This window comes from Neovison vison, chromosome 4, assembly GCF_020171115.1.
Source record: "Neovison vison isolate M4711 chromosome 4, ASM_NN_V1, whole genome shotgun sequence".
NCBI classification, from domain to species: Eukaryota; Metazoa; Chordata; class Mammalia; order Carnivora; family Mustelidae; genus Neogale; species Neogale vison.
In genome coordinates this window covers 71344878-71372153 of record NC_058094.1, presented here as the reverse complement: position 1 = coordinate 71372153, position 27276 = coordinate 71344878, and the positions used below count along the sequence as shown (strand labels likewise).

The following is a 27276-nucleotide window of genomic DNA, read 5'->3' as shown; positions in this document are numbered from 1 at the left end:
AGTCTGCTTCTGCCTGCCTCTCTGCCTCTTGTGATCTCTCTCTCTCTCTGTCAAATAAGGTAATTACCTTAAGGTAATAAATCTATTTACCTTAAGATCAAATCTTAAAAAAAGAAGGAAAGAAAGAAAGAAAGAAATGGTAAGTAGGGTGATTGGAAGCCACTGTCACAGAAGGATATTTGACCAGAGACCTGAATAAGAAAAAACTTGTAGTGTGAAGATCTGAAGGAGGAAAGCTCTGGGCAGCCAAAAGGTGAGTACAAAGGAGATGGAGGTGGGAAAAGTTTTGGAGAGAGTGAACAGTGAAAAGGACAGCACATTGATCGTCAGTGGTAGATAGGAGATAAAGATAGAGAGGTTCTCAGGGACCAGATGATATGGGACTGAGTAGGCCTTGCAAGAATTTGCACATTATTTTGTTTCTCTACAATAGAAAGCCATCAAAGGGTTTGGAACAAAGGGAAAATGTAAACTCTCTAGAGGGTAACACATAGACCTATTAGGATGCGAGTAAAGGAGCCCAATTAAGGAATGATGATGGTTTGGACTCAGATGGCAGCAGTTGACATAAGAAGAAGTAGCTCATTTGGAATATATTTATAAGAAAGTGCTAATAGGATTTCCTGCTGAATGGGGTGTGGGTGATGAAGGACTTAAGGAGGAGTCCTATGTTTTTGAGTTTGTAGGTGAATGGATGGTGGTGCTACTTACTGAAAGAGGGAATGTGGAGAATCCTTATTTACTGATATAAGGAGCAGACTTGGGAAAGAAGGTAAATCAAACATCTTAGTTTGGACCTGTCCTTTGAGATAATGATGGGAGTTTATTTATTACCTTGTAGCTGAGAGGAGAGGCCAGGGCTAGACATGTATGTTTTGAATCATCAAGGGGCAATGGATAAAGGCACAGAATATCTGCCCTGATAGTATATTTTGCTATCTTGTGCAGTTTGGAAGAAGACTCTAAAAGGCCAGGATGTTGGGAAATTTTAACATCTCTAAAGAACTGAATCAAATATCTTTTTACTGTCCCAGTTCCTTTCAAAGACTTCCAACTCACAGTAATCCTTAACAGAAATAGTCTTTTCCCTTGCATTGGTCCATTGCTGATTTCTGGTAGTGTTCTACATTTTTCTTTAGCCATCTGAAAGTTTGTAGTCCTATTATACAAAAATAACTGTATAAAATCTGTGGAATATGTTCCTGTTCCAAACTCTAGCTACTACCATATTTGTATTACCAGGCTCCATATTTGAACTCTTATGCTCTCTCAAATCATTTTGCTCTGTGCTGCTTGTCCCAGATTCTGTTCTTGTATAGCCTGGAGAAGAGACAGTGAGCAGCATAAAGAAGGGTTGGTTTCCACCCCCCCCCACTACATAATAAATATGAAAAAACCAGGACTAGTCAGAATTGTGTAAAAGTAGCTCAATTGATTCCCACATTTATCTGAATTCTTTGCACTGGCAAGTAGGAGTCAGCATGGAAGGCCAAGTTTGTAGGGCCGGGTCTGGGTATGAGGTGTGTGGAGTGATACAGAGCAGGATCCCCTTCAACAGAGCTGAGGTCAGAAACTGAACCTGAGAGAGCCAGGTGAAAGGTATCCAAATAACTGTTTTGATGCAGACTTTGGTATCATGGGCATTTTCTGGTTCTGAAAAGAAAACGTTTGTATAAATAAGTAATTACCAAGTAGTAATTGCAACATCTCTGGTCCTCACTTCATCTCTCATGCCCAGAGCCACAAAATGTCCACAGCATCAAAATGGCCTCTCAAAATATCATCTAACAGATCTAAGAAATAACTGTGAAGGGGAGGCTGAACTAGAGGTTGTGACACTAAGGCCTGGGTTCTTGATAAGGGACTGGCAATATGATGGTCAGGAAAAAATGCATCTGGCAAGAGATTTTCTTATAAGAGTGAGAAGCTTCTAAATAAAGAGAGATAAATGTTCAGATCAAACTATTAAAATAATGTCTCTAATGCAAGATAGTTGTATCAGAAAGCTTCCACTAAGAAGAAATGCCCAATAAAGCAACACAAGGTGTATGGGTCACATCAAATTCAGCACATTTCTCTTGATGCGCACAGTAAACAGTAAACGAGCAAAGGTGAGTACTCCTTAATTTCAAAAGGTAAACTCTTCCATAGTTTTCCTACTGAGTGAAGTTTAGAAATGTGGTCTGATAGCACAGCTAGGTGGGTTCGCAGTCGATGAAACATCAGAGAACCTATATTCTGGTTACTCCAACAGAAGTCTCTGGTAGCAGCCCAGACATCCGTTCTTCACCTGGGCCTGCGTACAATTTTACTGAGGACTTCGATTGAGTCATGAATCACATCCTGTCCAACTCTGTGACTGACTCAACATCCCAGTTTAACAGCAAATACTAAAATAATAGCACTGTGGATTGAAAATGATATGAACAGGCTAAAAGGACGGCTTAACCTGTGAAATAAATTGTAACGGCAATAAACATAATGTTCTGCAGTTAGCCTCAGAATGTTGGCTGCCCAGGGCAGAGTGGGAAGACCAGACTTCTAGCAGTAAAGAGATCAAAGAGTGTAAAGGTAACTGGTAAGTCCAGGGTGAGCTGGCAGCATGTCCTGGCTGTGAAAGTACAGCCACATCTGATTTTATTAGCAAACTGCTAATAAATGAAAACAGAGTTGCCTGCATCTCAACTGTGTAAATAATAACCATATCTAGAATATTATATCCAGTTTGGGTGCCAAAGTGGCTCAAGTAGGTTGACCGAGATAGGAGGGTCCCCGAAGCCCTATCATGAGAGGAATAAAGGAGGCAAAGGAAGATGTTTTGCTCAAGAAAAGGGGAAGGCAATTGTGTTAAACAGTTTAAGGACCTCTGGGCAGTAGAAAAAAAAATTCATCTTTTTCTATTTGGTTTCAGAGTATAATACTGGCTAAAGGTAGATGTGAGATTATATAAAAGGTCTCTTTCTAATAACTTCACGCAGTCTCACAATGCTCTAACTTGGCTCATATAGTACTAGTGCCCTCTCCCTGGATGTGTAAGCCCAAGCTGAATTATCCACATTCAGCTCTGTTACAAGGGAACTCCCTCCTCCCCCCACCGCCCGTGGGAGGTCAGATGCAGAGTTCTCGAACCTTCCTTATATCTCTAAGGGTCCACCATTCTATTCCTTGCCCCCACTGTAGAGATGCCATTTTCAGTTAAAATGTAGCTATTTGGGGCTCTTGGGTGGCTCAGTCATTTGAGCTTCTGGTCTGGGCTCAGGTCATGATCCTGGAGTCCTCGGATTGAGCCCCCCACAGGGGGGGGGGTCCTTGTTCAGCAGGAGCTCTCCCTGTTTGTACTCTCTCTCCTTCTCTGTCTAATAATAAATAAAATCTTTTAAAAAATGATGTAGCTATGTACCTACAAGGCAGAAAGTATATGTGTATATGTGTGTGCGTGCATGTGCATCAGTGTGTCCAGGCGAACGTATTTGTATACGTACAATTGCTCACATGAGCAGGCACATATCTCAAGGAGCAGGGCCGCACCATGCAGAAGGATCCCAGATGGAGAGCACATGGTGTTCCCGTCCCTGTTCCATCTCTGACTTATGGTGCCTCTTCTCCACAGTTCCGGATCTAAAGCCACTGCCCAGGGTGTAGCTGGACCATTCTTCTCACCTTGTCTCACTATGTGCTGGAGAAAACAGAGCTTAATGACAGGGTCACATAGGAACACAACAGGAGAGAAACACATGGAGCCTCAGAGCTAGCAAAGCTGAACTTAAACCTAAGCTGAATGCCCACAAGAATCTAAATTTTTCACATGTAAATTTTTTTGCCAATAATATTTTTCTTAAGAAGAAAAAAAAAGTATTCTTCCAAAATATAAATGTACTAGAAATAGGAATGTTCTGAGATGGAGATTTCTGGCCATTGTTGCATTTTTACCCAAGCAGTTTCACTGTGTTTTCCAGAAAAAAAAAAAAAGAAAAAAAAACCAAACTGCTTTTCTCCCCCCATAAAGCCACAAAATATTTTCACAAAAAGCAGCTCAGAAAGAAAGGATATTTCTACCATTTTCCATTTCTGTAGAATTTGCATAGCGTTTTTATCTTCTCTGATTTTGTCAGATGCAAGAATTTTTTTTTCATATGGCTGCAATTTCAACCTTCTGAACATTAAGCAGATATAAATTATCTACAAGGCTAAAAAGTCTTTGATTAACAAGCTAGGGAATTGCAGGTATTAAAATTGCCCCCCAGAGGGAGTGCATATCGTTCCATGAATGCATTAGACATCTACTTTGAATTACAAAGAAAAATTAATTAAAAAGTATATGTTTATGAGTAATGTGTGTTCCCCTGAGTTCACTCTGAAAGCCACATATATGCAGAATCTAGTAAAAATTAAATTACATTAGCTGCATATTTTACTTCAGCAACATGAAGAAAAAGATAAAAGCAGGTGCTGCCTAATGTTTCATTCTAGAGAACTTCCGGAGCGCCCCAAATGGTCTGAAAGGATTTTAGCGCTCAGACACCCACTGGAGAATTCTGTGTGTGGCTAGGAAAAGAACTGCAGCTACCTTAGGAAGGGCGATTCGATGCTCCTGTGAACAGCTCTGCTTCCAAGCTAACTATCTGCCGTGCTCTGAATCAGCCCAGCCATGACCACACGCCTTCTACAGAGTTGGTGTGGATAGAAAGATTCAGCCGGATCCATTTCTCCATTTGCAAGGCGTCCTCCATACTGGGAAACAAGCAGCCCTACCGGTTGTTGGGCAGAGCTTAGTGTCTCCAGAAGTATGTGGAATCTAAAAACAATAAAAGTGTTATGACATCCAACACTTGCCCATATTTTGTTTATTCCATAGATCTCTCATTTCATTAGCTTTCTGTGCCTTTTTTTCCCCTCCCTGTGCTTTTTCCCTTTCGGTTACCATGGAAACAATTTCCCTGGTAGGGGAGGAGTCTAATGGCATCCAGGAGTGTGAAGTAAAGTCAATTTATATCGTGGTTTGTGAAATATTGGGAGTTCGTAATGGTTGTTATCACCACATATGGTAAATCAATCTCTCTCAAGAGCAAATTTCTAAATATTGATATGAGTATGGGAGTGATAGAATTATATAGAGTCATGCATCCCGGCAACTTGCATGGCAACCTTTAAGATAGACATTTCTATTTTGTTTTGTTTGTACAAATAGAAAATGAACTACAAAAGATATAAAATGTACTATTTGTGGTTTTTATCTATTTCAAATTCTCCAAAGGCGTTAACCGGGCTCTAACATAAAGCTTAAGTTCGTTTTAATTATATGGATTAAGAAGCCTTATCTGATCACTTAGAAAGTTTATATATACATATACATATATATGTATGTATATATATGTATGTAAGTGTGTAATTTCTTACAGATAGCTTATATATAGTCGAGCACCGATGTCTTCTTCATTCTCACTTTAAATCAACTGGTATTTGGACAAACATGTTAATTAAGGAAACACAGGCTTTAAAACTTTGTCAAAATACGTGCACCTCCACACAGGCAAGTAAGGTGATTAAATTTTCAGATTTTAAAAGAGATTGGTTGGTTGTCCTTGCTGAAACCAAAATTTGTTTATTTGGTTTCACTTATAGCTTGTTCTGCTCTTTTCTCTCAAAAGCCACGAATGATGAGATGACAAAATATTGGATTATTTGTGCTCTTGAAACAGATGCCACCTGAGTTGTGACAGGTATTTTAAGGATAATCTTCTGCATTCACTTAACACTGATTTGAAAATTTTCAAGCCGTGGGTATATTCTTGCTCGTTTACCACCCAAAAATGAGTCACCTCCTGGGTATGAAGGGAGAGCTGAAAATAAAATGGAAACACTGAGTGCAGGTGCAAGGGGGACCCATAAGAGAGAGGAGTTAGAACCATCACGAATAGTATGTCTGGCTCCAAACACAGATGCAAACAACCAGGGAGACAGCATATTTTGATCTATTTTTTTTTTTCCTGAAAGAGCACCCTATGTTAATTTTTATGAACATGGAAATTATGGCTTAGTTGACATTTTTGGAAAACAACCATTCTTAAACTATTTCCGCATGGTATTCTTCTATCTTGTCCTCTTGCGGAACGTGGTCAGACTGGGACTGGACCTTTGAAATACTACTGTGCGATCTCATTCCCTTTTTAGATTTAGGGAAATGTTTAATATTTTACGATCCTTTGAGACAAAGATTCTTCAGCTTAAAAAAGGAAAAAAAAAATTAGGGTACACATTCCCAAAGACGGTTGGAGATTTTTCTAAAATTCACATGAATAATTAGAGAATGGAATTCGATGCAATTTGAGACCGACTGTGGGAGAAACCGGAGGGGATGGAATGGAAGAAAGCCCAGCACAGTTGTTGGACTTATTTTAAAAAGTGCCTCTGATTTCAGCAGACATCCACCCAAGTCACTTTGGACACTGCCGACTGGGGCGTCTGCTCTTTTTCCTCTCCTTTGCTCTCTTCTGCCCAGAGACATGGTGTTGGAGGGAGCACCGCCATTTCTCCCCTGCTTTGTTTGTACCACACGAGTTGGTTTTACAATTGCTTCTTACCAGAGTAAATTCAGTGATGGGTTTGCTGGAACGGTAGGAAATAAGACATGCCCAGAGAGCAGGTTCAGAACCGTGCCTGCATCCTGATCAGGCTGGAGAAGCGAGCGTCTGCCAGAGAGGGCCTGCGGCTTGTGCACAGAGGTGAGGAGCTTGATTGAGAGGGTTGAGTGGAGGAAACCACCTCTTCTTCCTCAGAGATCAGCTCCTGTGCAGTTCTAGGACTCTGCCATCCAGTTCTTCCTGGGAAGCCTGTGCTATGCAGCCAAGACGTATCGTGTGTGCAGCTCTTCTCTGAAAAAACACATGGGCCATCTGGGAAAAAAAAAAAAAAATGACATCCTTTGAGATAGCTGCAGTGAGAACCTTTGTTAGTAATGGCTGACGTCAAAGCACAGGTACTATTGCCCTGTCTCTTTTTATTGTTTTAAATAAAGCCAACAGAATCAGGTTGTCTGTGCCTCCCCTCAGCCACATTGAATGTGGGGCCTATGAGGCCAGAGATCAGGGTGTCCCTGATCCAGGGAGTATCTGCATCCATTATTGACAGTTAATGAAAGAGAGAATATAGAGTTGTGCTTTGCTTTGTTTTTAAGAGAACCTTTCATGATCTTAAGAATGTGGCCCTCGATAACTTAAATTGGAAAAATCTCAAATTCCATCCCTCTGCTTATTCTTTGTTTAGCTTTGGTTCTGGAGGCAGAAAGAACGTGGAAGACTTGGGGAAAAGGAAACACTTCGTTTCCTGGGTCTAGCTCAGAGCATAGGCCACTGCCATGTTCAAAAAAACTTCTAACCACAGAAGAGGGAAGATTCACAAAGAACAAGGAGAGAGAGACGACCTCACTTTCAAACTTTGGGCTATGGTATCTTAGTGACCCTCTGCCTCATCAGTCAGCTTCAGTGTTACACTCCCTCCTCCAGGACAGTCTCACCTACCAGCTGGAGCGCAGAGACCTTCCCCTCCCTGTGGCCAGAGGGACACTAATGGCCACAGTCAGGAGACAGGAGAAAGAGATTGTTTGTCCAGGAAATCAGTGAATGACTGAAGACAGAGAAAGGGTTTCATTAGCAGTAATAAAGAAATGATTTGAAATTACAGGCAGAAAAACAAAGCAGAAGGCCAGAAGCCAGGCAGGTCTGGGAAGGATAGGATGAGAGGTGTTATATGACCCGGTGTCTGAGTCAAGTCCCCGGAGCACAGCAAGGGTGTCAGAGCTGCTTTTGGTGGGTGTTTGCAGGACATCACAGGGGTGAACGTGGCTCAGATGGAACTGGCAAGCTGACAGGACCAGGCAGTGCCTCTACCTCGGGTGTCCTCATAATTTGGGTGCCTGACTTTCTTTTTGACAAAACTTTTACATTTTGAGATAATTGTAGATTGGCACAAAGTTTTACAGAGAGAGGTTACGTACCTTTTATGCAGCTTCCCCTAGTCATCTCACAAACCTATAGTACGACATCACAAGCAAGACAGAGGTGTTGATATTCAAGATGTAGAAAACTCACCCTCACCAGATGCTCTGGTTGCCCTTTTGTAACCGCATCCATACTTCGATGCCCGCCCTCTCCTTACACGTTAGTGACCACAAACCTGTCCTCTATTTCTATAACTTCGCCACATCAAGGATGTTATATAATGGAATCATACCATGTATGACCTTTGGAGATTGGGTTTTTTCCTCTCAACGTAATTCTCTGGGATTTCACCCAGGTTGTTACATGCAATAGTTTGTTCGCTCTTATCCCCAAATAGTGTTCATGGTATGAATGTACCACAGATTCTTTAATCCTTCACTCATTGAAGGACATCTGGGCCATTTCCCGTTTTGGGCTATTCTGAATTAAGCTTCTATAAACGTTCACCTACAGGTATTTGTGGGAACGTAAGTTGTCTTTCCTCCAGGATACATGCCAGGTTGTATGGTCGTTGCATGTTGAATTTTTTAAGAACCTGATAAGTTGCCATACTGTACCTTTCCACTCTTAGCGTGTGAGTGTTCCTGTCTCTGTGCATCTTTACCAGTTTTTGGTGGTGTCACTTTTTTTTTTTTTTTTTTTTTTTTAGTTTTCACCATATCAGTAGGTGTGTAGCCATAGCTCATTGAGGTTTTCATTTGGATCTCATTCCTGGTTAATGATGTTGATTATCTTTTCACGTGCTTGTTTCCAGTGAAATGTCTCTTCAAGTCTTTTGTTTAATTACTAATTGGATTGTTTGTTTTTACCATTGAGTTTGAGAGTTTTATGTATTCTTGGTACTAGTCCTTTATCAGATACGGGTTTTGCAAATACTTTCTTCACTATGTAGCTTGTCTTTTCATTCTTTTAACAAGGTCTTTCATGGAGCAAAATTTTTCAACTTGTCACTGTTTCATTTTATTGATCACACTTTCATTGTCAAGACTACAAGTTCTGTGCTCAGTCCTGGATCCTGAAAAGATTACTCCCATGTTTGTTTCTCAAAAAGTTTTAGAATGTTGGAGCACCCGGGTGGTGCAGTGGGTTAAGCTTCTGCCTTTGGCTCTGGTCATGGTCTCAGAGCCCTGGGATCGAGTACCACATCAGGCTTTCTGCTTTGGCGGAGAGCCTGCTTTCCCCCCTCTCTCTGGCTGCCTTTCTGCCTACTTGTGATGTCTCTCTCTGTCAAATAAATAAAATCTTAAATACATATATATATATATACATATATATATATATATATATACATATATATTAGAATGTTAACTATTTTTTTTTTTTAAACCTGAGGTAGGTCAGAGTTTTCCTTTCCTCTCCTCTCTTTTATTCTTCTCTCCTCTCCTTTCTCCCCATGGTCATAGGGGCACTAATGGCCACAGTTAGGAAGTAGGAGAAAGAGATTATTTGTCTAGGAAATCAAACTATGTTGCCTTTTTAGTTTCATTCAGTTTGAATGTTTTGTTTTGTTTTCATTTCTCCTTAGACCAATTTCTTTTGACTAATGGACTATTTCAAGGGTGCTATTCGGTTTCTAGATGTTTGGAGAATTTCCTAGTGTCTTTCTTTCCTTTTTTTTTAAAGATTTTTATTTATTTATTTATTTGACAGATCACAAGAGTAGGCAAAGAGGCAGGCGGAAAGAGAGGGGGAAGCAGGCTCCCTGCTGAGCAGAGAACCCAGTGTGGGGCTCGATCCAAGGACCCTGAGATCATGACCTGAGCCAAAGGCAGAGTCTTAACCCACTGAGCCACCCAATCACCCCTCCTAGTGTCTTTCTATTACAGATTTCTAATTTGACTTCACTGGATCAGAGAACACACTGTATGATTTCAATTTATTTAAAACCATTGAGATTTGTTTTATAGAATAAGAAGTGATCTATCTTGGCACTTGAAAAGAGCATGTATTCTAATGTTGTTGAATGGAGTGTTCAATAAATGTCAATTAGTGCCTGTTGGTGGATAGTGTTTTAGAGTTCTGGATCCTTGCTGATGTTCTGTCTAGTTGTTCTAGCACTTTTTGAGTGACGAATGTTGAAGTATCCAACAACAACTGTAGATGTGTTTATCTCTCCTTTTAATCTCTTTCAAGTGTTTTTGTAATTGCTTATTGAATCAATTATATCATTGCTACTTTAAAATTTTGTCAGAATATTCTAATAGCTTTGTCAACTTGATGTTGGCATCTATTTTTTTACACATGTTTTTATTTTTTTCCAGATTTATTGAGATATAATTGACATAATATTGTATAAGTTTAAGGCATACAATGTGATGATATCATGCTCATATATTACAAAATATATATGAGTAAGATTAGTTAACAGTTCTATTATCTTATGTGCATCTATCATCTGTACATATTATGTATCACTTTTCTTGTGAGTATATTTAATTTCTACTCTCTTAACAATATAAGTATACAATACAGTATATAATACAAGTTTACAAACAGTATTGTTAACTGTAGTCACTATAATGCCCATGAAATACCCAGAATTTATCTTATAGCTGGAAGTCTGTACCTTTTGACCAACATCTTTCCCCGTTCCCCTATTTTCCTGCCACTGGCAATTGCCTTTCTTCTCTTTGTTTCTGTGCTTTCATTTTTTTTCTTCTTCTTTTTAGATTTTACATGTAAGTGAGATCATATAGCATTTGTCCTATACTGTCTGACTTACTTCACTTAGCATAATGCCCTCAAGGTCCATTTACGTTGCTGCAAAAGGCAGAATTTCTATCTTTTATAGTTAAATAATATTCCGTTTTCTTTATCACATTTTTCTTATTTGGGCATTTAGGTTGTTTCCATGTCTTGGCTCTTGTAAATAATGCTTCAAAGAACACAGATGATGTGCAGATGTCTCTTGAAGATAATAATTGTATTTCCTTCAGATATACACCTGGAAATGGGATTTCTGGATCTATGGTAGTTCCATTTTTAATCTGAGGGGGGATGTCTATACTATTTTCCATAGAGGCTGCACCAGTTTACATCCCCACAGTCTGGAAGCGTTTCCTTTTGTCTGCCTTCTCTCAAATACTTGCTATCTCTTCTGCCTTTGATAGTAGCCATTCAAACAGGGGTAAAGTACTATCTCATTGTGATTGTAATTGATATTTCCCTGGTGATTAGTGATGAGAGTATCCCCCCCCGCCCCCCCCCATACCTGTTGGCCATTTGTATGTCTTCTTTGGAAAATGTCTATTCAAGTCATCTGCTCATTTTGTAATCTGACTTTTCTTTTCTTTTTTTCTGAATAGTTTGAGCTCCTTATATAATTTAGATACTAACTCCTTTTCATTAGATAGTTTGCAAATATTTTCTCCCATTCCATAGGCTGCCTTTGCATTTTGTTGATGGTTTCCTTTGTTGTGCAGAAGCTTTTTAGTTTGATGTCATCTCATTAATTTATTGTTGCTTTTGTTACCTTTGCTTTTGGGGTCAAATCCAAAAAATCACTGTCATGACCAATGTCAACAAACTTCTTCCCTGTTTTCTTCTAGGAGTCTTATTACAGGTCTTCCACTGAAATCTTTAATCCATTTTCAGTTAATTTTTTTGAATGGCGTATAAGGGCCCATTTCATTCTTTTGCATGTGCATATCCAATTTTCCCAGATGTTGTTATCTATTGACCATCTTTTTCTTCTTCAGTTTGAGGTCTCCTGGTCTTTGGCATGATGGGTAATTTTTTTTTGTTAAAACTTGGTCATTTTTGTACCCTCTTAAGAAATTTCTTTATCTTGGGACGCCTGGGTGGCGCAGTTGGTTGGACGACTGCCTTCGGCTCAGGGCGTGATCCTGGAGTCCCGGGATCGAGTCCCACATCAGGCTCCCAGCTCCATGGGGAGTCTGCTTCGCTCTCTGACCTTCTCCTCGCTCATGCTCTCTCTCACACTCTCTCTCTCTCAAATAAATAAAAAAAATCTTTAAAGAAAAAAAAAAAAGTTTTAAAAAAAAAAAAAAGAAATTTCTTTATCTTATTTTAATCTTCTCTTTTAGTTTGCTTTTTGACATCACTCTAGCATGGGGAGGAGGGTGCCACCTTGCTACTGCTAGGTGGAGGTAAAAATTTAGGATCCCCAATGGCCCCCCATTTTACATTCTAGCTTTACTCTACTACTAGGTGGGAACAGAAATTTGACTTCCCAGGTGGTCTCCACCAGTATCACGTTAAGGGTGGCCTCAGTTGGGGGAGTGGAAGTTCAGGACCCCCATATTGTCTCCACCATATCCATTAAAGCATGAGGGGAAAGAAGAGTTCCATTATCACCTGATTAGCTTGAACGTTTCAGATCACCACTTGACCTTCCATGACACCACCCCAGCAAAGATGTTGGGCCTCTTGTTATAGCCTCAGGGGGCTGTCTCAAGTCTGGGCTGCATACTTGGGCTTTTCTGTCATGGTTGGGTGTGAGGACGCATTTTGTTTGTTTGTTAGTGGTATTTAGCTAGAATAGAACAATGATTATCTAAATGTTTTCTGTCTTCCTAGGTTGCCCTTTTTCTGGTCCTTTGCTTAGACAGACAGACTTTTATTGGGGGTTCTTTTGTCTGTGTCTTGGGTTGCTGACTTCTTCAGCCCCATCTCTGAAATATATGAAGAAAAAACAAAACAAAATAGGGAACTTTTCACTGTGTCATTTCTCATGACTCAGATGTTTAGCTAGTTTCTTCACCTTTAAGTCTTTTTATTTTGTTTTACATATACTTCATAGTCTGTCATTGTACTTAGTGGGATGAATAGGAAAGATATGCCTGCTCCATATCCCTGGACATGGAAATCTTTGTGATTTTTTTCTTTTTTCTTTTCTTTTCTTTTCTTTTTGTTTTGGTCACCAGGATCTTAATTTAGGGCATTAAGGGCAGGGAGCATCCAAAAGTAGCAAGCATGTGTCAGCCCCTGAATGCTCTAAAGAAGGCCACCCTTTGAGTTTCAGGACCCTCAGAATGACTACACTTTTCTGATAACACTGTGCCCATCTGAAAGTGTTGGGACATGTTCCATGTGCAATTGCATCATATTACTTCTGTGAGTATATTTTGTGACGTATGAACCAAATTTTCCCTACTTTCTTTTCACCTATTACCTGTCCTCATTTTGACCACTAGATAATAAGGTCTCTGATAGTTCAAGAAGGATTAGAATAAGTATAAGACTAAAATATTTGAGAGAATGCATATGGATCTAGTTTTGTTCACCCTTATCCACAGAAAAAGAGGAAAAAGAAATAATAAACAAATACAATTTCTGGATTGAGGAAAGCCAAAGGAATTCAAAGAGAAGCATAAGCAACACTTGTAAATGTTTAATAATCAGCTTTTGAGGGGAAAAAGCTGTGAATTATAATGTTTTCCAACTTCTATGTTATAAATACTCTTACCATGGCTAATTTCAAGATACTGATGTGCCCAGAGTTGGGAGGAGGTGTGGCAATTGGAACATACAAGTTGGTATGGGCCAACTCCCTACACATCACTGTAAGTGATAGTGACTGTTAAAGTTCTTTGAGAAGGGGCCTCACTGACCACCTCCACTATTCTCTTCAATAGGAACTTTGGGGAACTCTATTCTACAACAATAATGACATGGAAGAGTTAAAATTGGATGTGTGGGTCAGTGTCACACGGGCCTGAGGAACTTTCACTGAGTCACCCCAGCGGTAGAGACAGAGAAGAAATGCAGGTTTTTGCCACTTCAGAGAAGGGAGGGGCATGGAAAAGGGGCATGGCTGCATGGAAAAGTCTGGATACCAAAGCAATCTTTGAGATTGAGAGGAGAATTTGGCATGAGTTTTATATACAAGTGTGTATACAATCAAGTGTGGACATGGAAGGCTCAATGAATGCCTGCACAGAGCCCAGACATCACAAAGACTTAGGTATGGCAATTGAACATCTTACTCAAAACCAGTTCAGTGTTAATCATAACCAAGGAAGAAATTCAAATTGTGCCTTAACTTGCTGTGCAGCATTGGACAAGTTATTAGTTTTATTTGCCTTGTTTTTCCCATTGGTAAAATGAAAATAATAATGTTGCCTACACTAGTATGTAATGATGATTAAAGAAGTATACAGTTCCCAAAACATAGTAAGAATTTGAAAAATATATAAGGTGAAATATATATATATGTGTGTGTGTGTGTGTGTGTATTCCATCTCATTACTGAATTGAATCATTTTCTTTTAGGTATATCCTTCAGCCTTCAAAAAGGAAAGGAAGTAAGAATTTTCAAGGACAGGCATATCCTTTTTTCTCTGGACCCCTGGAGATTCAGACCAGGAGCCCTATTAGGATGAGGGCTTTTGGAGAGGTAGGAAGAGAGAAGATGTGACTTGAAAATAGATGATATCCAGAGGAGTCAAATACCCAACTGTTCATAACTCAAGCCAGGTATGAGGTAATTTTTCTTCATGTTTTAGTCTTCTTTTCATTAAATTTTGTGTCCTTAAGTAATTCCATTAACCTGTTTGGAATTAAGGACTACTCTGTTTTTGTTGACATTAATGACAGTTTGTATCATGAATAAATTAAATGTAAGCACTTGTTTCTACACAATTATCAATGCACTTAGAGGGGTCAGTGCAAGACGATAGAGCATGAAGTGCATGATGGGAAAGTGGGGCAAAGAAAGGCTAGTTGTGAGGGGCACATAACATCTATCTCAAGCTCTGTAACTGTGGCATTTGTGTTTGGGGAGAATTTAGGAGTAAATTACATTTTTGTAAAAGGAGAAAAACAAACTACCTAATTATTTCAGTGCTTTCATTGGTGAATTGGTGTCAGGGAAATCTTTCTGTGTGACACTTTGCATATTTTCGTCGTTCTCTCCAGTCTACTAATGTCTTCTAAGCCAATCATTTCTTTAAACTGTTAGAGGAAATTATTTATTTAAAGAAAAACATATCATTGCTTTAGGGCCTCCAATGATGTGTAGAAAATACAAATTCAACAATTAAATTATATTAAATTAAATTAACTCTGGCAGCTGTAATTTCCCATAAAAAGCACAGCAGCGTATTGGGCATGAGAGAATGCCATGTGAAGCCTATTATTTTTTTCTTATGATTCTAGTTATTTAATCTTTTGATTCTTAAAAGAATTAAAATGTTCACATATACTTTTTATATGATTTCAATTTTTCATATTAAGTACATCCATTTGATTTATCCTCAAACTTTTCTATTTGGCAGTGCCTTATTAATAATCTGTTTGTTCCAACTGAAACTTTGAAAACATTAATAACATATTAGAAGTACCTCACAGTAATCTAGTTGCTATCACTGTGGACTGATAACCACGGCAAAAAAAAATTGGCACCATATAATATTGATAATAGCTTGCTTAAAATATGCATATTCCACACTTAATTTTTTTATTTATATTCAATTTAGTTATCATATAGTGTATTATTAGTTTCAGGGGTAGAATTTAGTGTTTCATCAGTTGCATACAAGCATATTCCATACTTTTAATTTTATCTAATATTCATTTCACATTATAAGCCCCTTATAGTCCGGAACAATTTCATTTTCTAGTGGCTGATATATCACATTTGTATTTAAGTTGAGTGAGTACCTGGTACTTAGGGTGGTGATTTCTCAGTGTGAGTGTCATATTCAGGCATCCTTAGGATTCTCCTCCTCCTCTCCTTCTTCTTCAACTGTATTTTATTTGTCTGAATTTCAGAATTTGATTTTTACTTACCAATATAGGAAGCAATTGACTTTGGGAATTAAAGATTGTCTGAAATTATTAAAGTTACAATCAAAAAGTAATTCTGGCTGGTAGGTACAGCAGCATAAATACCAAAAGTCTTCATGTCATTTGACACTTTGTTTGGATAATGATGCTGAAAATGGGAGACAGGCAACCTGGCCTATAGTTCTGATTCTGGCCCTAGCTTCTTTTCTAAACTTAGAAAATTCACCTACTCCCTTTTTGCTTTACTTTGCTCATCCATAAATTGTCGATGATATGACTGTCTAAAAATGACTTACTTAGATATGAGGTATGAAATTAAATATATATATTTATATAAAATATTCTCAAAGTAAAAGAATTATATAAGTGTAAATTATTTTACTTGTCAAGATCATATATAAATCGATTAATAAAACACACATTTAAAATTTATAATTTAAAACATTATATTTTATTGTGTAAAGATTATCACTTATCCTTTGGAAACAATAGCGATGCAAAATAGTATTTCATGTGTACAATATTCAATGTCCATGATACAAGGTCTTGAGAGATATCAATAACCTACCCTTTTTGCACAAATATCCAAACCAACCCAGGTGTTCTCTGCTTTCATAGGCTTGCAAAATTGAGAATTCATTAGCCCTAAAAGCAATCAATTCCTTAATCACAAGTAATCTTGAAAGCTTTCACTGATCTCTCAAGAAGTTTTCCACATTTTTCCATTGCCTTAAGACTGTTTGGAATTGAATTTAATCTTGTGAGGAGAAAATAATTGGTAGTTTTTCCTTTTAGTGATGGTCTGTGTATGAGAGTGCACTTATGAGTGTGTGTTTGAGAGAGGGAGTGCGTGTGTCAGAGCGTGTGCATATGTGTGAAAGAGTGTGCATGAGAGAGTGTATGAGACAGTGTGTGAGTGTGTGTGTGTGTGCAAGAGAGAGGGAATCATTGACAAGTCGTATAACCTCTTTCCTTAAATACTTTCCCTCATATGCATTAGCAGTTTCAGTGGCTTGGTTAAAACACAGTTTTGGTCATTACAACAATGATGGTAAAATATATTTTAAAGGTCATGTAGGATTATGCTTTTAATACCATGTAATGGTTTTGGTCTGTCTCCATGCTGGAATCTGTGGGAATTTCTGCAGAATTCTCTATCGCCTGTTTGCTTATTATACAATACTGCCATGGCAAAGGGAGAGCAATGGCTTTTCATTTTTTGGACATACATTGTTATTATTATTATTTTTGTGTGACTGAGCCATGAGCAGGTCTTTTGCTAGTTGGAAGGAAAAAGGCAGTGTGCATGATAATTTTTATAAAGCTAAGAGAGTTTTCTGAAGGTGGCCCAAAATTGTGCAGTCTCTCAAAACAAACACGACATACAGTCTGGTCCACAAAATGTATAGATTTTGTAAGAGATGTCTTTGGGGAAAAAAGGGAGGGATTCAACTTTGGGGGCTATTATGAAGGAACTTTTCTAAGTAGCAGGAAAAGGAACAAAAATGAGAGCCCTGGTTCAGATCCCAGGGCAGCCACTAGCAAAGTCAGTTTCTTCTCTGAGACCTCTGATTATGTCTCACAAAGATGAAGGAAGTCCTTTCTATGTAAGGGTGTAAACTGTGATTGCTAGATCCCTTGCAAATAAAGTTGGATTTAATAACATTTACCTGGGTGATAGAATTTGGGGAAGTCCTGGTTCTCTTGGCTCTTGATCACAGGACATGAAGGCTGGGAAGGATGTCATGAGGGCAATGTCACAGGCATGTTTGGGTCTCAGATCTTCTCTTAGCTGAAGAGAAGACAATACTTGAATGAAACCAGTTCTTCACTGACGATGACTGGTGAGTATTGGTCACTTTCATTCAGCAGGTAATCCTAGACTTGCATGAGTCTGCTCAAGATCAAGGGCATTGAATAATGACTCTGTTAATAAGTAGTATGAATTCCAATAATCCCTTTTCTTTGTCTAAATTTTTTTTTAAAGATTTTATTTATTTATTTGACAGAGAGAGATCACAAGTAGGCAGAGAGGCAGGCAGAGAGAGAGGAGGAAGCAGGCCCCCCGCTGAGCAGAGAGCCCAATGCGGGACTCGAACCCAGGACCCTGAGACCATGACCTGAGCCGAAGGCAGCGGCTTAACCCACTGAGCCACCCAGGCACCCCTCTTTGTCTAAATTTTTAAAGATATAAGGAGCCTAGGAAAGGGGTCCATGAGACTTGCTCTTCATGGTGGAAAGCACTGGAGACAGAGTTAATTTCACTTTTCCTCAGGCCTTCAGCTTAGTTGTGTTACTTGGATGATGTTTATTTTTTCTCTTTGGAACATGGTTTCTTATTCTGCCAAAATCTGGATAGTGTTTCCTTTCTCAGATGCCCACTGCAGGCCCTGGGGGACAGTGTTTGCTACTTTCCCTTATTTTATTTATTCTTTCCCTTCTTTGGAGAAAGACTCTTGTTTGTTTTCTTCTATATATTAAAAATGATTCCCTGACACTCTGAGCACATAGAAATCATGTATGCACCACCTAGAAACAGGGAATCTCTCTGAGTGGGATCCTCAGACCAGCAGCACTGATGTTACCAGGAGCTTATTGGAAAAGCGATTTCATGGGCCCAACCCTCATCATTAAATCAGAATCTCTGGGGATGGGGCTTAAGAAAATGTGTCACAGCAAGTTTTTCAAGACGATTCTAGTCACAATGTGGTACACAGACCAACCTCTTCCTCACCATGTGACATTCTGTCAGAAACAGAGAACCTCGGGCCCCACCTCAGACCTACCATGGAATCAGAAGCTCCATCTTAATAAAATTTCCAGGTGATTCATATGCACATTCAAGTATCAGACAGACTCCAATAATCTCCACATGAGGCTCATTTCTCCTGAGTCCTAGAATCATGACTCCTACCTGGACATTTCCTGATTTTTTTTTTTAACAGGCACCTCTAATTTAATATATATACTGATTTTTCACTTAAATTTGCTACACATCTTGTTTTCCTTCTCTCTGAGAACAGTACCCTGTTTTTTAAGTCAAACTATCCCCAACTATGCCATCAGTCTATCATTGTATCTTGACTTTTTAATGATCATGGAATCTATTCCATTCTCTCTAAGGCCATGGCTACCAATCTATTCCTTTTCTTGTTTAGTCAGTTCTTGCCTGATATGTTTATTTATTTTCTAATTTAAGAAATATTATTTCTATATGTCCTACCAGTTTATTAGTACCATATGTAATTTACTTATTAATTTTTCAGCCTTATGGGTCTAATGGACAAGTAAAATTGTAAAACATGTAAAGTGTATGTCATGATGATTTGATATATGCTTATACTATGAAAGGATTCCTCTGCCAATCTAGTTGAATCAATGCATCCACCACCTCACATATTTAACTTTCTGTGTGTGCACGAGAACATTTGAGTTCTACTCTCTGAGCAAATTCAAACTACACAATACAGTGTTATCAACTTTAGTCACCATGTTAGGCATTAGATCTTCAGACTTCATTCATTTTATAGCTGAAAGTTTGTACCCTGTCACAAACCCTCCCTATTTCCCCCACCTTCTAGCTCCTGGCAACCACTTTTTTACTCTCTGTTTCTGAGTTTGGCCTTTTATTTAGATTCTGTATTATAAGTAATACCATGCTGTACTTGTCTTTCTCTGTCTGGTTTATTTCACTTAGCATAATGCCCTCAGGGTCCATCCATGTTGTTACAAATGGCAGGATTTCCTTCTTTTTCATGGCCGAATAATATACAATTGGATATCTATATTTATAGCTCATGTCTTCTTAATCCACTCATCTGGTGACAGACCCTTAGGTTGTTTCCGTGTCTTGGCTATTGTGAATAATGCTGCAATGAACACAAGGATGCAGATATCTTGTCAATAGCCTGTTTTCATTTCCTTTGAATACATACCCAGAAGTCTTGCCTGATTTATTTTAATGGCCTTCTTTATTACCTCCTTGTCTATTGTTTTAGGTCTCTCAAATCTATTCTTTACACTGCTTTCAAAATGATTGCTCAAAATCTAAACCTGATTTAGTCACCTCTTTTGCTTAAATAGCTTCTTGTGGCCTCCAGGATAGACTTTAAGCTGTAGAATATTTTCCAAGGTGCTTTGTTATCTGGCTCCTGCCTGCTTCTCCACTCTCATATTTTACCTCTTTTCTCCTTGAACTTTATAATTCAATCTTACTTGGTGACTTGCATTTCTAAAATAAATGAGTTTGCTGTCTCTTGCATCCAGAATTGCCGTCCTCTTGTTACCTACTTATCTTGCAAATCTTCCCCTTGCTTCGTGACTCAGGCTAGTGCCTTTGCTGTGAAGAAACCTTTGACACTTCCCGGTCTATGTTAGGAGCCTCTTCCATTTGTTGTCACAGATCCTGTGCCCATCTCCATTGTAACACTTACCACACCGTAAAAACAGTTGTGCTTATCACCTATGAGCTCTTTTAGAACAAGTGCAGAGACTTTTATTGGTATATCTCCATAGAGTCACTATAGATCTTCATTACATATATTTCTGTTGTTGATGAATGAATAAATCGGAGGCAGCAACTCTCAAATAGGGATTTAGAGAGCAGGTGAAGATTATAAACACCTCTTGAGAGCAGGGATCATAACTTGCTTGCCTTTGGACTCTCAGAGCTTAGCACAGTGCTTGGAATATGGTATGTCTTCCATAAATATTTATTTAAAAAATGAAGGGACATATAGAATAATGAATGAATAGATGCTGTCAATGAAATGATTGCTATAAAATGTTGATTTTCTGCCATCTATTTCATTTCTCCTGCCTTTGTCTTCTTCTACTCCCTGCAACCGAGTATGTTGGCAGACAGCCCTGTAGGCCCAGGCTTGTGCCGGCTCTGAGCTGGGTGTGACAGGGCAGGAATTATGTCAGTGGCCTCAGGCCTATACTCCTGGGATTCAGTTTTGTTGATTGCCAAGCCCTGGTGCATCAGGAATAAGTTCTGGGACTGTGTCAGCAACTTATTAATGACAGCCTTGGGGGAGCAAGGTGCGTTTGGCAAGATTATTCCATCATCTCTCTATCAGTTTCAATTTCCTCTGCTCTACGCCAGTATGTCCCACTTCCCAGACTTGACTTCCTCCATAGACAGCTTGCAGGCAATTTTTTGCTGCTTTCCATGATCACATCCTGCTACCTGCTCTGTTCCTGAATTATTAGAGTTAGCAGCTACTTGATCATCTCCAATACTGAATCTATACATATCTGCTTTACCTTCCTCCAACCCGACATTTCATGAGGTGAGATCCAGGAGTGATGATTTTCTTTTGTTTTAAATCCAATGAAGCAGATCTGGTGGCTGTTGGGACTGTTCTGGGAAGCCATTTTCTCCATCAGACAATCTATTCACGCTGAATATCTGTCTAAGCATATTTTTTAGACCTATTTTCTCCTAAATAGACATTGCCAATGTTTTCACACATAATTAGCAGTATATTTTTTATGTTGCTGAATTCTACAGAGACCCTTTTACACATCGCCCTTGAAATAAATATCCATGGCTTCGTATTAATGTAGGTGCAAAACTGAATAAGTAAATAAATAAAGAGAGGAGAAAGGAAAGATCTTGCTAACAGAAGAATTCCAGTGAATAAATATGAAATAAAAGAGGGAAGTTGAAATCACCAATGGACAACCACTAGGGTAATAATTTTTATAGGTAAGTTACTCTAATGTATGCTCAAACTGGTGAGCAGAAGTTTGAGGAGAAACATGGTATTTGCATAATCTCAAAATATCTCCCCCCAGTACTTGTTAATTAAAAAAGGAAAAATAGGAACTTTACTGTGGAGAAAACTGGCAGACACCATCTTATCAAATGATCCAGGCTAGCACCATCCCTTGATCAGACTCACTGAGAAGGGCACATCACCTCTGTGACATTATTGCCAAAAAATGCATAATCTTAAGGTAGCTATAAGAAAACATCAGGAAAAAAAATAATTAGGTGATATTCTACAAAATGCCCAACTAGTACACTTCAAAAATGTCAAATCATGACAGATAAGAGAAGATTGCCACAGACCAGACAGGAAGAGACAAGGAATTGTCACAGATTGAAAAAGACTCCAAGGGCACAACTTAGTGCAGAAAAAAAGACATTAGAGGACACATTTATAAAAATGTCCATAGTCTATAGTTCAGTTAATAGTATTACACCCATGTTACTTTCCAAGTTTCAGTGATCATGCTTTGATTATGCAAGAGGCTGACAATAGAGGAAGTTGGGAGGAAGGTATACAGGAATTCTCTGTATCATTTTCACAGCTTTTCTGGAAGTCTATATTCATTTCAAGATAACACTTTTAGGTTAAAAGAATGGAAATGATTTAGAACAAGGTTTGACATGAAAAAAAAAAAAAAAGACATGTGGTAAATACTTAACAAGGGCTAGCAAGTCATCACCAATGGTACTGTAGCCATCAGTCTGTCCAGACTGCTTTGCCAGTCCACCCCTCGTCTGTGCACAAACTTCCACACGGCACAAAACTGCACTCTGCTCCAAATCTGAGCCTACACAACAAAGGCCACCTTACCAACATATATTAACCACCAGAACAGACATGGAAAAGTTGGGCCTTAGTCTTCGGTCCCTGAAAGCTTAAGAAAATAAAACAGGAAATACTTATGGCTTGCTTTATCTGTCTGTCCATTTTAAGAGACTGCTTGGATTTCTCCAAATGTAAACAGAGAATCCTAGCAAGATTGCTTTGAGATCGTCAAGATGGACTTGTGCACAGGAGGCCATATTTCTCTAATTGTCAGCTGCTCTTGGACAGCACCACTGCCTCAACAGATAAGAAAAAATTGTGTTCAAAAAACATTTGACAAGGTTTCACATCAGAGATTTATATCTAAAGCAGACCCAGGGAACGGGAGGTAAAATAGCATATTGCAGCGGAAAACTAATTTAAGAGTAGTAGACGGAAGGCAGTTGTAGATGGCAAGTTCAACTTCGAAGGGGGTTAGAAATAGCAAGCTTTCTAGAGCTCTGGGAATAAGGCCTACATATTTGGGGACATATTCAGAGGAGAAAAGATCATTGAATTTGCTAGTGATACTAAAATTGAAGTCTTAGCAAATAATAAGGTGCAATATTATCAGATTGAAAAGGATTTGAATTGTGGGTGATTAAAGCGGAGGATGCTAAATGCAGTTCAGGTACAAAGATACAAACTAAGAAGTACAGGATCAGGGAGCCAATTATGCAGAACATACACCCAGAAAAGGATTTGGAGGATATTGTGGGAAAATCTGTAAAACCATCAGCATAGAGAAGAACTGCATTAGAAAAAGCAACCCAGATTTACTAGGTTCTCTCATCAAAGGGGGAGGAGATGAGAGTGAAGAGAGATACTGAACCTTCGTAAGGCATTTGCTTGATTCCTATTTTGAATATAGTGTCCACTGCTGGACTGAACAGAAAATGAAAGATACCAGGCATGAGGATGGGGTGCAGTAAAGGGCAACATTTATTCGGAAACTATTTCCATTTTAGCTTCGTTGGAAATAGGAGATTTAATAGTTAAAATTTTAAAAATTGAGTGTTGGCAGGAAAACTTTTGAAATATAGAAAATGGCGGACAGATCATTGTTTAGATGCATGCACTGTTCTAATAATAGGCTCAAATCTTATTTAAGGGACTCAACGTAAAGTTTACTGTACTAGCAATGCATTAGGACGTGTGTCAAGGCAAAATTCAGCCCCAGGGTTAATACAGGGGAACCAGAGCAGAACTATTTAATGCCACATACAAGAAAAAGCTGTCAGGAAAAGCTGGGAAAGTAAAAGTGCAAATGAATTGAAGAGACACTTAAACTTATTTTTGGTGAAGGAGGTGATTAAAAATCATTGCTAAAAAAAATCACAGAGAGAAGGAAGTGAGAACAAATTTTAAATGACCAGTTTTGACAAGCAAAGTTTTCCTAATTGCAATGTCTTCATACATACACTGGAATGTAGTTACATAAACAAGCCTTGAAGTTTTCCATTTATTTATATTTGTGTGCATTGCCTTTCCGATTCTGCCACAGGGAATGTGGATCCATTTAATATAAGTACAGTGTATGCCAATTTCACATAGCTCAATCTAGCATTCTGTTTCCATGGTCTACCAGACTCTATGTATGAATGAAGCATGGGGTTTTGGCTGCATTGGCACACAGAGTAAAGTCAAAGCAGACACAATTGTACTGGTGATTCAGGATTAAGAAATTATTTTCATCTGAAATATGCAGACAAATAAAGCAAAGTATTGAGCCTTGTTTACCCTTTGCTACACCTATGTGGTTATCTCAGTTTTCCACTTTACTTTGCATGATAAAGAATCATAAATTTCTAGCTAGAAGGGACCTTAAGAGTCATCTAATACAAATCCTCTTAAATTCCAGATAAGGGAAATGAGAAACAGAAGGATTAAGAAATTTACCCAAACTTTCCAAGGTACTTAGAGCAAATCAGAAACTAGCTTCTTGATTCCTAATCCAGCTTTCTAACATTAAAAGTTGTGTTCTCCTAAGTTTATAAACCAAAATTAATGATGCTACCCTGAGTTTGTGCAATTATGTTTATGTCTTTTTTATGGTTGTTCTTTCAAAGCAGGAAATCTGGAATTTCTTACAGCATTCAGAGTAGGAGCCAGTTGGGCAGCGACACAAAAGTCAAGAGGTGAACATCATCTCTAGGACAAGAGTCACGCCTAGGAATGGGCATGCCAGCCCTCAAGACATCACAGTTCACAGAAAGCCACAGGCCCCAGGATGCAACATTGACTTGGGTCTCATGACTATTTTGCGTCTAGTGATGATAACTTTACCACTACCTAATGCAACTTGGGAAAATCAAGTGTTCTTCTTGTGTCTTAAATGAGATATAGGAGCAGATGATCTACAAAGTCCCTAAAGATTTAAGATTTTAACATACAATCACAGAAAGGATGCTTCCTAAGTGGAGAATGAGGAGGTGAAGAGATGTAGTGAAGGGAAAAAGTGGAGAAGTGTAGAAAGTAGAGACATGAAGCATAGAAAGGAGAGAAGGTAGTGAAGATGAATTTGGTGTGTGATCAGATTTACAGTTGAATGTTCTTTAGGAGAGCATTATGTTAGGAATCAAAACACAGTTTTTTAATAAATCCAGCACTATGAGTTTTTCTTTCTGAAGCAGTCTTCACACTGGGGGGCATCACATAAATAGATGTTTCTTATTTAGGGGCAATGATACATGCAAGATATGTACCACGGCGTTTCCAATACAGTTGTACTCCATACATCAGGGTGCTTACCTTATGAGAAAAATCCATTCTCCTGAGTCCAGGTGAAGGGACATATCTCATCTCACCTTATGAGAAAAATCTATGCTCCTGAGTCCAGGTGAAGGGACATAGCTCCCAGAATTTAGGTAGTGGACGTATAGAATTTAATGTACCTTCCAGAGGGTGAAAAATGTGTCAACTCTTACTTAGGAAAGGTTTTCTTTATCCTTCAGGAGTGACTTTCTTTGACTCAATGGGTTTACCTGAAGTCTTGCTTACCTATTCATTTGTCATTGTCTCCTGCCAAACATCCCTGGTCTTGTTGAAAACTTGAAAGTATTAATGACAGCATAATATAGTATCTCATGTTGATTTCCATAGTTATTCTTTCAAAAGAAGGACTATACCTATGAAAATTTTTTCATGCATATTCTTTAAATGTTATGGCAAGAGAACTTTGTTTTTGCTGGTGAAGATCTGCTCAATTATTCAAATAGCATATTGGGTTACATGTTCAAAGCAGTGTGAGAGGAGTAGAGTCTTGGAACTGACATTTCATTACTTGATACTAAAATGGGAACAGTCACAACCTCTACCAGACTGAACTTCATATTGTCATCATAAGTCTTCCTTAAGAGTCGAGATTGCCTGTGACACCTATTTACCGAGTGTGATCTGATTGTATGGTGCTATAATATTGAATTATTTTGTGCCCAAAATGTAGTAACAAGCATGTGACCATTGTTCCACAATTAATTCTGTAACATTTTGAGAGCTGCTAAAGGATTTTTTAATAAAATATTTGGCTTTTTGTGCTTTCCAAACAATATAATCAAACATTTTTAAAATGATATAGTAAAGCTCTAAAGAATCAGTTTTAGGGGCATCTGGGTGGCTCAGCCCATTAAATGTCTGACTCCTGTTTTGGCTGAGGTCCTGATTCCAGGATTGTGAGATCGACACCCACATCAGACTCTGTACTGGGCATGGAGCCTGCTTAAGATTCTTTCTCTCCCTCTGACCTTCCCCAAAGTGTACACGTTCTCTCTCTCTCTCTCTCTCTCTCTCTCTCTAATAAACAAGTAAATCTTTAAAACAAACAAACAAACAAAAAAATGAATAAGGTTTAATTGTTTTATTCCTTAGTTTAAGAGTTTAGAAGCCAAAATTTTAAGAACTAGGTGACATTAATGACAGTGTAATAGTTGATATCTTCTTTATTTTCTTATAATTTCTTCCTTTAATTTATTCATTGGGAGTAATGTTTTGATATTGCCTAAGGGAGATTGTTACTCATTTATATGTGGCTTATTTGTATTACAAATCTCCTGCTATGAAATAATTTTGGTGATTTAATTAAATAATATTTAATAACAAGCAAGGTCAGATTTTTGCTAATAATATGATTTTTGCTAATAATATGATTATAAAGAATTTCTTAAGTTTAAATATGATGTTTATTATTTTAACTATTTTTATACTTGAGATAGGTCCATTAAAATCTTACAATATGGTAGATACTTGTAAGATGTTTAAATCTAAAATTAAATTTAGTTAATATTAACTAAATATAATGACTAGACACCACAGATGTTCAAGTAACTATACACAGATGCTTCTTCAGTAGTATTCTCATACGGAGCATTAATACAAAAGAGTAAATTTGACTAAAATCAATAATAGTCATTTAAATAATAATTTAATATTAACCAGAACAAAACACTTTTGTCACCTTTAAACCTTAGTAAAAATGCAAACACTTGTGAAACTACTATCCTTAAAATAAAAGTAATGCAGTCTTTATTTTTCATCATTTTACACATAGAAGTAGTAGGTTTCCAAGACTATTGGTTGTGGGATTCCATTCAGTTCCAGATTATCTGGTCAGTGTTTAAATTAACCAGATGAGGGACTTAAATGAAGAGAAGTCATGCCTCAGAAATGGTTTTAAAATATGTATTTGAGATATAAAATAGGCACCTAATGATTAATGATATTCAGACTGATAAGAAAGAAAGGAAACACTGAAGATTCCTGTAGAAACTTTTCACTTAGCTAGACTCCCACCACCCAATTCACTCCATATTATTTTACTAGAAACGACCAGACCAAATATAACCCACACACAAAAAAATAGTTTTGCTTCACTTGCTTCGCCTACAGTGCCAGGGGGATGGATTTAATGATCTTATAGGCCTTTTCAATCTCTCTAATATTTGTGAAAT

At 38.2% G+C, this 27276-nt stretch overlaps 1 long non-coding RNA gene across 3 annotated transcripts; it reads left to right on the top strand.

Moving 5' to 3' along the window:
• Positions 1–116: 116 nt before the first annotated feature.
• Positions 117–25945, top strand: LOC122904561. Of its 3 annotated transcripts, XR_006384227.1 has the most exons (4): positions 117–253; positions 5649–5720; positions 14232–14435; positions 24400–25945. It is a non-coding gene; the product is annotated as an uncharacterized LOC122904561 (long non-coding RNA). The 3 variants fall into 3 exon arrangements; XR_006384225.1 differs by lacking the exon at positions 5649–5720; XR_006384226.1 differs by lacking the exons at positions 117–253; positions 5649–5720 and adding an exon at positions 13595–13923.
• Positions 25946–27276: the final 1331 nt, after the last annotated feature.